Source organism: Pituophis catenifer, unplaced genomic scaffold, assembly GCF_029215685.1.
Source record: "Pituophis catenifer annectens isolate HBS135680 unplaced genomic scaffold, rPitCat1.0.hap2 SCAF_18, whole genome shotgun sequence".
In the NCBI taxonomy this organism is placed as follows: domain Eukaryota; kingdom Metazoa; phylum Chordata; class Lepidosauria; order Squamata; family Colubridae; genus Pituophis; species Pituophis catenifer.
Window position 1 is genome coordinate 2,217,050 of NW_027256898.1, and position 12,114 is coordinate 2,229,163.

Here is a 12,114-nt window from a genome sequence, read left to right on the forward strand (position 1 = left end):
TTTTTTTTCCCCCCCTTCGTTTTCTATCTTCAATATTTTGTACCGGAGAAATTATTTTTACACTCTAACAAGCAGACGGTTTGTCGTTCTCAAAGCATTTCCCCTCTTAAGTGGCAGGAGGGATATTTGAGCAAATTTCAGCTAATCGACTAAAAATAAAGGACTATTTTAATATTATTATTATTTTAAAGAAGGAAGGTACGTTGGCTGTGGAACTGGCAGCGAAAGGCTGTTGCGTTTGGCACGCTTCGGATTTTAATAAAGTGAAATGTAGTGTGAAGGCAACATTTAATTAAGGCCTGTCAGAATTCACTTTAATAAATATATATATATATATATATATATATTTCTTCTCCCCGCCCCAAAGTTGCAAGCTTTCCTCCTTGCTGGATTTCCCCCCCCCCATTCCTCTTTTCTTTCTATCTAAACCCCGTTTGCATTTCACAGTCAAAACAGACGCGGTATTTAATCTAGCGTGAATGTGTTCATAACGATTTAGCTTCATAGGAAAAAGGGGAGAGAAAAAAATATATATGTGTATGCTAAACATGCCCATTATGGAAAGCTAAGGGTGCCATTATTTGATTATCGATAATAATAAGATCGCGCTCTACCTGACGGAGAGAATGCGCCAGGGAAGGGAAAAAGCTTAGAAAACGAATGGGACGTTTCCTTGAAGTCCCTCTTATACTGCTAACTTTCGTCTTGCAGCTTATCTGTTTAGCGACCCGTTCGAAGTTACGACTGCGCTGGCGAAAGGGATTTACGGCCGGTCGTCCCACTTAACAACGGACACAGCTTGGAGGAGGGAAGCCGTGTTTGTTTAATGACGGCCTGATTGACTTATCGACTAAGGGAGAGATAAATATTGATCGGTTTTCCAGGACAATTTCATTTAATTTCATTTCCTTTATTTATTTATATTATTATTATTTATATTATTTTATTTTATTTATATATATTTGTATATATTTATTTTATTTATTTATTTTATTTTATTAAATTTCTATACCGCCCCTTCTCCCGAAGGACTCAGGGCGGTGAACAGCCAGAAGATAAAACACAGAAATACAAAATTTAAAATAAATTAAAACGAATTAGATAATTTAGGCTGAATTTTAAAACACCCCATAATTAAACTGATTAAAATTTATGTTTAAAATTTAAATTTAAAAGAGGAGAAGATTTAGGCCAGGCCAGCTTGATGAAATAAAAACGTTATATATAATTTATATATAAATTATATATATATATATATATATATATATATATATATATATATATATATATATATATATATATATATATATAATTTTATTTTATTTATTTATATTATTGTTATTGTTATTGTTGTTATTATTATTAATTATTATTTTTAATTGCAGACTCTTCTATGGCCTCAAAACCAGCAGGAAGCGAGCGCCTTTATAAACGTGTCTGAATATACACCTAGGAAACCCTCGGAAACCCCGAACGCAGGCCCTTCGTCGCATTTTCAGGGGATTAACGTCGTATATATTATCCCCTCATTACAAGCCGAGTTCCTGGCTATTAGCCTTGTTTGCCGAACGGATAACCGTCGATCCCGACAGCTGCTTAGATATTGGCTATCACTTAACGCTGAAGAATACTTATTACGGTTGCAGCCGAGGAGATAAAAAAATAATAATAATAATAAAATAAATGCGTGTCTCGGACAATTTGTTGGATCGATACGTCTAACGTTCGTCACCTCCCCGATGTTTCCTTGCTCAAATCATTTAATCTTGGATGGCTCCTGAGGTGTAAACACTGAGCTTTTTCAAGCCGGTATCAATTATATAATCCTGTTTATAATGGTGTTTAAGGGTCATTAGGATTTAGCATAATGGCTCGAGCAATATTATCAGGTGGAACGTACGCACACACAGGTGCAATTCCCCTTAAGCGCCTTGCGAATCCGGCGGTCTCTCGGAGCTGCTGTGCCTCTTCGGATAAGCTTTATAATTCGGAATTGTTTTTAATTCTAAAAAAAAAAAAAAAAATCAAGAATGAACTAGGTTGAGCGGGTGAGTGGACTCTAGAAGAACTCCAAGGTCCCTTCCAACTCTATTCTGATTGATTGATTGATTGATTGATTGATTGATTGATTGAAACGGTATAGGGTCTCCTGCTTAAGCAGGGAGCTGGACTAGAAGACCTCTATGGTCCCATCCAACTCTATTCTGACTGGCTGGCTGGTTGACTGGTTGACTGATTGACTGATTGACCGATTGACTGATTGACCGATTGACTGATTGACAGATTGACTGATTGACGGATTGACGGATTGACAGATTGACTGATTGACTGATTGACTGATTGACTGATTGACTGGTTGACGGATTGAAATGGTCTAGGGCAGGGGTCTGCAACCTTAAGTACTCAAAGAGCCCTTTGGACCCGTTTCCCACAGAAAAGAAAACACCGGGAGCCACAAAACCTAGGTGGGCATGGCCATTCTGATGTCACTCATTTCCACCAGTCACATGACACCCCCCCAAGCCACGCCTACCCAGCTGGTCATTAGGGAAGAGAACCAGTTGTTAAAAAACACTGGGAACCACAAAATCCTTTTGACATCTCTCTCTCTCTCTCCTCTCTCCCTGTATCTCTCTCTGTATCTCTCTCTGTCTCTCTCTCCCCCCCACTCTCTGTATCTCTCTCTCCCTCTCTCTCCGTATCTCTCTCTCCCTCTCTCTCTGTATCTCTCTCCCCCCCACTCTCTGTATCTCTCTCTCCCTCTCTCTCCGTATCTCTCTCTCCCTCTCTCTCTGTATCTCTCTCCCCCCAACTCTCTGTATCTCTCTCTCCCTCTCTCTCTGTCTCTCTCTCCCCCCCCACTCTCTGTAACTCTCTCTCCCTCTCTCTCTGTCTCTCTCTCCCCCCCACTCTCTCTGTATCTCTCTCTCCCTCTCTCTCTGTATCTCTCTCCCCCCCACTCTCTGTATCTCTCTCCCTCCACTCTCTGTATCTCTCTCTCCCTCTCTCTCTGTCTCTCTCTCTCCCTCTCTCTCTGTATCTCTCTCTCCCTCTCTCTCTGTATCTCTCTCCCCCCCACTCTCTGTATCTCTCTCCCCCCCACTCTCTGTAACTCTCTCTCCCTCTCTCTCTGTCTCTCTCTCTCCCTCTCTCTCTGTATCTCTCTCTCCCTCTCTGTCTCTCTCTCCCCCCCACTCTCTGTATCTCTCTCTCCCTCTCTCTCTGTCTCTCTCTCCCCCCCACTCTCTGTAACTCTCTCTCCCTCTCTCTCTGTCTCTCTCTCTCCCTCTCTCTCTGTATCTCTCTCTCCCTCTCTCTCTGTATCTCTCTCCCCCCCCACTCTCTGTATCTCTCTCCCCCCCACTCTCTGTATCTCTCTCTCCCTCTCTCTCTGTCTCTCTCTCTCCCTCTCTCTCTGTCTCTCTCTCTCCCTCTCTCTCTGTATCTCTCTCCCCCCCACTCTCTGTATCTCTCTCCCCCTCACTCTCTGTAACTCTCTCTCCCTCTCTCTCTGTCTCTCTCTCTCCCTCTCTCTCTGTATCTCTCTCTCCCTCTCTGTATCTCTCTCTCCCTCTCTCTCTGTATCTCTCTCTCCCTCTCTCTCTGTCTCTCTCTCCCCCCCACTCTCTGTCTCTCTCTCCCCCCCACTCTCTGTAACTCTCTCTCCCTCTCTCTCTGTCTCTCTCTCTCCCTCTCTCTCTGTATCTCTCTCTCCCCCACTCTCTGTCTCTCTCTCCCCCCCACTCTCTGTAACTCTCTCTCCCTCTCTCTCTGTCTCTCTCTCTCCCTCTCTCTCTCTGTATCTCTCTCTCCCCCACTCTCTGTCTCTCTCTCCCCCCCACTCTCTGTCTCTCTCTCTCCCTCTCTCTCTGTATCTCTCTCTCCCTCTCTCTCTGTATCTCTCTCTCCCCCACTCTCTGTATCTCTCTGTCTCTGCCCTGGCCGCTTTTCCATTCCCCACCATCGCCCTTACCTTCTCAGGCCAGGCGAGGAGTGACTGGGAGAGGAGGGCGAGGGGTGGGGTGGAACCAGCCAGTGGTGTGATCACCTGACAGGGAGCCACAGCAGAGGGCCCAAAGAGCCACATGCGGCTCCGGAGCCACAGGTTACCCGACTCCTGGTCTAGGGTTTCCCGCTTGAGCAGAAGGCTGGATTAGAAGACCTCCAAGATCCCTTCCAGCTCTATTCTGATTGATTGATTGATTGATTGAAACGGTCTAAGGCAGTGGTGGGATTCAGCCGGTTCGCACCACTTCGGGCGAACCGGTTGTTAACTTTCTGAGCAGTTTGGTGAACTGGTTGTTGTAAGAAATCATTAGGGCAGAGAACCGGTTGTTAAATTACTTGTATCCCGCCACTGGTCTAGGGCAATGTTGGTGAACCTTTTCGGCACCGAGTGCCGAAACGGGAGCGTGCGTGGCACACCCAGGGAGCACCGGAAACCAGAAGAGCAGCTCCCTGTTGCGTATGCGCACGCCGGTCACCTGGACTTCCGGTTTCTGGTGTGCATGTGCACGCCTTCACCTGGAAGAGCAACGGACGACGGACGAGAGATGGCTCTGCGGGCCACTTCCGTCACGTGTGCCATAGGTTCGCCCTCACTGGTCTAGAGTCTTCTGCTTAAGCAGGAAGGCTGGACCAGAAGACCTCCAGTGTCCCTCGCAGCTCTATTCTGGTTTTGATTCTGCTCCCAAGATGCCTTAATAATCCAGTTTACCGGCTATAATGCGCCAGGTTGGTTTACGCCAGGTTGGTTGCCAATCTTTGGGGGCACCTCTGAGTCCTGCGCTCTGCAAACTGTTTTTTTTTGAGTTTCAGATTGGCTCAGCTGCCGCTTGGCCATTTATTCAGGCTCTGGCAACGATGCCCGTTCCATCCAGTACATTAAATCCCTATTAGGATATTTACCAGGGCCCTGTTAAATGGCAGCTGACGGAAGTCAATTTGCTCTTTAATTAACTGTTTGGTATTGACTTCCCAGCCTGTTCAAACATCCATTTCTCTCTCTCTCTCTCTCTCATCTCTCTCTCTCTCTCTCTCTCTCTCTCTCGCTGTGCGAATGGTATTATGTGCCTCGGCATTTTTAAAATTTATTATTATTTATTCCTTCGCTTAACAGCACCATTAAGGACATTCACACCTCTTGTTTGGCTCATTTGCCAAAACCTTGGATTTTTGCTTTTGGGGGGACGGGCAGGCATGGGGAACCCAATTCCTCCTATTTGGGAAGGCGGCTGATTTTTTTTAAAAAAAAGGATTTAAAAACCTGTTAAAGAAAGATTTGGGAGAAGCGGGACCTCTTTTTCACGTGCTTTCCTGCAAATGGTTTTTGGGCTTTGAAAACCCCAAATGAAATCAGGGGCAATTCACGTCATCCCCCGCCTTGCTCAGCAACCGATATTCCGGTTCCCAATTGTGGTCGTATATTGAGGACTATGTATATCGAGGTCTGTGGTGATGATCTTGGGAGACAGGAGGAAGAGATGCGGATTAGACACTGGTCGGATAAGAGGCAGCTGAGCCAGGAAAAGGGGGCGTGGGAAGCACCTCAGCAGGGACCCTCCCTAGTTTCTTGGGCTGTAAAGAGGAGAGGGCAGAAATATTGTCATGGTCTGTGCGAAGGACCTTGGGAGGCAGGAAGAAAAGGCACAGACTAAACATCGATCAGATAAGAGGCAGCTGAGCCTTCAAAAGGAAAAGGGGCATGGGAAGAATCTGAAAAGGGACCCTCCTTAGTTTCTTTGGCTGTAAAGAGGAGGGGGCAGAAATATTGTAATGGGATGTGGGAATGGCCTTGGGAGACAGGAGGAAGAGATGCAGACTAGAAATAATCAGATAAGAGGCAGCTGAGCCCTGAAAGGAAAAAGGGGTGTGGGAAGCATCTCAGAAGGGACCCTCCCTTGTTTCATGGCCTGCAAAGATGAGGGGAGAGAGGGGTACCGCAGCTAATCCCCCACTTACAACCACAACTGAGCCCAGAACTTATGTTGCTAAGCGAGGCAGTTGCAAAGCAAGTTTTGCCCCACCCACCTTCTTGCCCAGTTCACCCACAAAACCCCAGGTCCTTTTTGTGCTCTCATCCCAGGTACCCAGGGATAGGAGATGGAAAGGCGAGTTTAATGATTTGCTAAAAAAGAAAAAAGAAAAAAAAAAAGGAAAGGAAAACTTTTATTATTTCCTTTCATTTTCCCTGCAAAGGACATTATCCCAGAAGGCTACGCAAGAAACGATTTAAACCCCGCAGCGTTCTAACAAAAATAATGCTACTTTTTAAAAAAAAAATAAGAAAAGAAAGAAAGAAAAAGAAAGAAAGAAAGAAAGAAAGAAAGGAAAAAAAGAGAAGGTCATGCCGAACAATTTAGACACCGCTTTCCTTAATTAATTAAGCTAGATTGGTGGACCGTAAGAAAAGAAACTCATTTCAGCCAGGGGCGAAAAAGTGGGGAGGGGGGAAAAACATACAATGGACCCCAGAAATAGATTTGCAAGATCCGTGTAGTTTCCAGGTAGCAAGGTCTCTCAAATGGCGTTTGCCCAGGGCAGGAAAAAAAAAAAAAAGGAAAAATAAAAGCTTTAAAAAAAAAAAAAAAATTAAAACCGCAAAAAAAAAAAAAAAAAGACTCCAGTTAAGTGGCACGTACAGTCGCCGCTTTTTCCCACTGCAATCAAGCCTCATTAACACCGAAGCTGATAATTACAAATTACAGTAATTTGCCCATTTGCCAAGAGTGCTATTTTTCCCTACTTGGGGGGGGGGTAGGGGGGAGGGAGGCGAGAGGGAGGGGTGCCTAATGAACAGGGGCTTGAAATCTAATGTAAAAGTTTTCTGATTATTATTATTATTATTATTTTAAATTTTCCCTTCCTTGCAAAATGAGACGCCCAAAGTGCCAGCCGAGGTGAAAAAGTCCTGCAATTAACGAATTATTTCTCTCTGGAGAGAGAGAGAGGAAAGAAAGAGAGAGAGAGAGAGAGGAAAAAAAGAGAAAGAGAGAGAAAGAGAAAGAGAAGGTAAACAGAGTTGGGAGGGACCTTGTAGGTCATCTAGTCCAGCCCTCCCCCCCCCGAAATTTCAAAAACAAAACCCAAAAAGAGATTTCTGATGATTAAAGTTTTTAGGAGTTTGGGGAAGGGGAGAGAGGGGGTTGCAAAAAGAAAGAAAGAAAGAGAGAGAGAGAGAGAGAAAGTAAGAAAAAAAGAGAGAGAGAGAGAGAGAAAGAAAGAAAGAAAGAAAGAAAGAAAGAAAGAAAGAAAGAAAGAAAGAAAGAAATCACCTTATCACCAGCATAAATTTTATACTTCGAATCGGCCATTGGTGGTAGTGGAATGATTTGACAGTCAGACACAACATCAAAACAACTTCAGTTCGGAAGCCCGATTTTGTACAACAAGTCCTCGACTTACGACCAAAATGGAGCCCAACTTGTTCTGTTGTTGACTGAGAACAGTCGTTAAGTGAGTTTCGCCCCATTTTTCACGACCTACCTTGCCACCATTGTTAAGTGGGTCACTGCAGTCGGTAAATTGGTAACCCGGTTGTTAAGAGAATCTGGCTTGGCTGGTTAGAAGGTCAAAAAAGGGGGATCGCGGGACCCCGGGACACTGCGACTGTCATAAATACGAGTCAGGGGCCAAACCTCTGAATTTTCCAAGCCTCTGAATTTTGATCACAGGGATCCAAAAAGGTCGTAACTATGAAAAACGGTCATAAGTCACATTTTCCAGCGGCGTTGCAGGTTTGAGCGGTCACTAAACGGACCGTGGTTAAGGGGAGGACTCCCTGAATTTTGTATTTTCTTTGGGTTTTTTTTTTTTCCCCAAATTGGGGTGGGAAGCTCATTCAGACTGCAAAATTGTCTGTATGGATTGTCTAAAATGGGTTTTAAAATACTCATTTCAAGCTTGCAAGAATCTATATTTCCATCTTTTCAAGACTTTTAACCAAAAGGCCGTTTCTTGAACAGAAAATAGAGTGTGTGGGGGGGGGGATGGGGGAGAGGTGAGGAAAAAAAATTCTTTTGCAAGGAAACGACAATATTTTTTATTATTTGCCCTTCCACCGATGGGGAGAGAAACACGTCTCCTCCTGGCCTCTCCGAGGAGTTAATGATTTTCTTAAAAACACAACTTATTCGGTTAGCTTTAGACATACCGAGCAGGCAGTTTAAATCACTTGCAGATAAGAGTAATTCTTTGAGAAAGTGGGAAAGGAGGAGAAAAAATACACGCTAAAAGAAAAAAAAAAAAAAGAAAAATAAAATAAGGTGCCAGAAAGGACAGGGGATGAAAAGGTTAGGCAAAGTGGCTGAAATACAGGCAAGTCCTCAATTTAGGACGGTTCATTTAGTGACGGTTCAAAGTTATAACAGCCCTCGGGGGGAAAAAATTGACCGAGGACCGTTTTTTTCACACTTAAAAATGCTTCGGAATTATTATTTTTTTTTTTGCAGTTTCTATGCATACTCAAGGTGTAAAGTTCCTGTTTTGAGCAGCGGGTTGGATTAGAATGGGTATCGGCAACCTGTGGCTCTGGAGCCGCATGCGGCTCATTGGGCCAACTGCTGTGGCTCCCTGTCAGGTGATCCCACCGCTGGCTGGCCCCGCCCCTCGCCCTCCCCTCCCAGTCACTCCTCGCCTGGCCTGAGAAGATAAGGGCGACGGCGGTGGATGGAGAAGCAGAGAGACAGAGAGATACAGAGAGAGAGGGGAAGAGAGAGGGAGGGAGGGAGGGAGGGGGGGAGAGAGAGATGTCAAAAGGATTTTTGTGGTTCATGGAGACCCTACACCATTTCTGACCGATGGCCGTCCAGTCTCTTCTTGAAAGCTTCCACGGATGAAGCTCCCACGACTTCCGAAGGCAACTTCTGTTCCATGGGTTGATTGTTCTCACTGTCAGAAAACTTCTCCGTATTTCCAGGTTGAATCTCTCCTTGGTCAGTTTCCATCCATGATTCCTTGTCTGGCCTTCAGGTGCCTTGGAGGATAGCTTGACCCCCTTCCTCCTCTCTGGGGCAGCCCCTCAAATATTGGAAGATGCTCTCCTGTCTCCCCTGGTCCTTCTCTTCACTAGACTAGCCATGTCTTCTGTCCATCTATGGTTCATTCAGATGTCTGTCTATCTATCTGTCTTTCTTTCTTTTTCTGTCTGTCTTTCTTTCTTTCCCTCCCTTCCACCTTCCTTCCTCTTTCCTTTTTTCTTTCTTTCCTTCCTTCCTTCCTTCCTTCCTTCCTTCCTTCCTTCCTTCCCTCCCTCCCACCCTCCCTCCTTCCTTCCTTTTGCTTTGGAAAATAGCTTGACCCCCTTCCTCCTCTCTGGGGCAGCCCCTCAAATATTGGAAGATGCTCTCCTGTCTCCCCTGGTCCTTCTCTTCACTAGACTAGCCATGTCTTCTGTCCATCTATGGTTCATTCAGATGTCTGTCTATCTGTCTGTCTTTCTTTCTTTTCTTTTCTTTCTTTCTTTCTTTCTTTCTTTCTTTCTTTCTTTCTTTCTTTCTTTCTTTCTTTCCTTCCTTCTTTCTTTCTTTCTTTTTCTGTCTGTCTGTCTGTCTTTCTTTCTTTCTTTCCCTCCCTTCCACCTTCCTTCCTTCCTTCCTTCCTTCCTTCCCTCCCTCCCTCCCTCCTTCCTTCCTTTTGCTTTGGAAAATAGCTTGATCTCCTTCCTCCTCTCTGGGGCAACCCCTCAAATATTGGAAGATGCTCTCCTGTCTCCTCTGGTCCTTCTCTTCACTAGACTAGCCAGGCCCAGTTCCTGCAACCGTTCATCGTATCTTTGAGCCTCCAGTCCCCTCATCCTCTTAGTTGCTCTTCTCTGCACTCTTTCCAGAGTCTCAACTTCTTTTTTTTATAATGTGGTGACCAAAAGTGGATGCAGGACTCTAGGTGTGGCCTTACTAAGGGCTTTATAGAGTGGTATTACTTGATCCGATGATTCAGTTGGGCTTTTCTCTGAATCAGCGTTTGAAATTAACTCAAAAAAACCACAGTGAATTATATTGTGGCTTATTCATAAAGCCACAATATTCCCAGTCCGCTTTGAGTGGGCTGGGAAGACGGTTCGGTGCGAACCGGGTTGTGCCAACAGGAGGTGCTGTTTTACAGCTTTAGCTCGGCCTCGTGAACTTCGGGTGTTCAAAACCAGCTCAGGAATATATTGATTTGCCATTAATCTCTCCTGCTGCTCAGGCAAAGGCCTTGGGATAAGGAGGGCTCTATTGCATCTGTTTATTAGGAGTTTGGAATGTCATTATTCCATCGATTTTTCTCCTCCCTGTATTATTATTCTAACTGGGGGAGACGGTGGGGGGGGGGGCGTTGCCTGATAAATTATTGGGGCTAAATTACACTTCCAAGGGTGTGCAGACACTTTCTAACTGGGTTCTCCTGCCCGCAGAGAAAAAGTTAATAGAGAAGGAGCTACATGGACGGGAAGAGGAAAGGTGGACGGACCGGATGGGTGGAAGGATAAAAGAAAGGAGGAATGGAATGGAGCGGAGTGGAGCAAGGAAGGAAGTTGAGGGAGGAGGGAGAGAAGGAAGGAAGGAAGGAAAGAGGGAGAGAGGCAGGCAGGATGGAAGGATGGGAAGAAGGAAGGGAAGGAAGGAAAAGGGAGAGAGGAAAGGAGGAAGGAAGGAAAGAAAGAAGGAAGGAAAGGAAGGAAGGAAGAGGGAGAGAGGCAGGCAGGCTGGACGAAGGGAAGGAAGGAAAGAAGGAAAAAAGAGGGAGGGAGGGAGAGAAGGAAGGAGGGAAGGAAGGAAAGAAAGAAGGACAAAAAGAGGGAGGGAGGGAGGGAGAGAAGGAAGGAGGGAAGGAAGGAAAGGAAGGAAAAGGGAGAGAGAGAGGGAGGGAAGAAGGGAGGAAAGAAGGAAAGGAAAAGACAGGGAAGGAAGGAAGGAAAGGAAGAGGGAGAGAGAGAGGCAGGCAGGCAGGTGGGAGGAGGGAGGGAAGGAAAGAAGGAAAAGAAAAGGAAGGAAGGAAAGAAGGAAAGAAAGAGGGAAGGAAGGAAAGAAGGAAAGAAAGAGGAAGAAAGGCAGGCAGGCAGGTGGGAGGGAGGGAGGGAAGGAAAGAAGGAAAGAAAAAGGGAAGGAAGGAAGGAAGGAAAGAAAGAGGAAGAAAGGCAGGCAGGCAGGCAGGAGGGAGGGAGGGAAGGAAGGCAGGCAGGAAGCAAGGAAAGAAGGAAAGAAAGAAAGAGGGAGAGAAGCAGTCAGGCACGCAGGAGGGAGGAAAGGAAGGAAGGAGAATGAGAAGAAGGACAATAGTATAGACAAATTCACTTCCATGTTTTTCAATTGGATCACATGAGTCCAGGACACCGCAATCGTCATAAATACGAGTCACACAGTTGCCAAGCGGCCGACTTTGGACCATAGGGACTCTGCAACGGTCATAAGTGTGGAAAAAACCGTTCCTAAGTCACTTTTTCCAGCTCCGTTGTAACTTCGAACAATCGCTCAATGAAGTCCTGTTTGATGTTATGGTTCCTAGTTTGCTTTAATGTGGTGCGTCTTGCAAAGAGCCAAAGTCAGGCTCAGAAAACGCTCCATTCCAAGACTGGAAACGTTATTCTTAAGTGTGGAATGTTATTTATTGGTAAATCTACATCAGGAGCAACCTTGTTTACGTATTGCCCACCTTGGCAGGGATTCTCTGGGATTTCGGACAAAAGCGCCTCTTATCCGTTGCCATCTGAACCTTTCCAACCTTGTTTACGTATTGCCCACCTTGGCAGGGATTCTCTGGGATTTCGGACAAAAGCGCCTCTTTATCCGTTGCCATCTGAACCTTTCAACCAAAACGAAATTCAAGATTTTTATTTTTTATTTTTTTTTTTCTCCCCGGCATCCAAGGAATAATTCTTTCCTTCTGTTTTCCAACATCCCAAGCATGTTTTGTCGTACGGAAGGGCAGCATCTCCACCCATTTGGGGGAATTCATTAAAAAAAAATAATAATTAAAAAAATGGGAAAGGAAAGGGAAAACGGAAGGGGGAAATTTCAAATTAACCCCCCCCCCCCACTCTTATTCACATGACAAACTAAATCAAGGAGGGGATTAATTCATTGTGTGAATGGAGTAATTTCGGTTGGCTGAGCGAGAGGGCAGACGGCTGGTTTC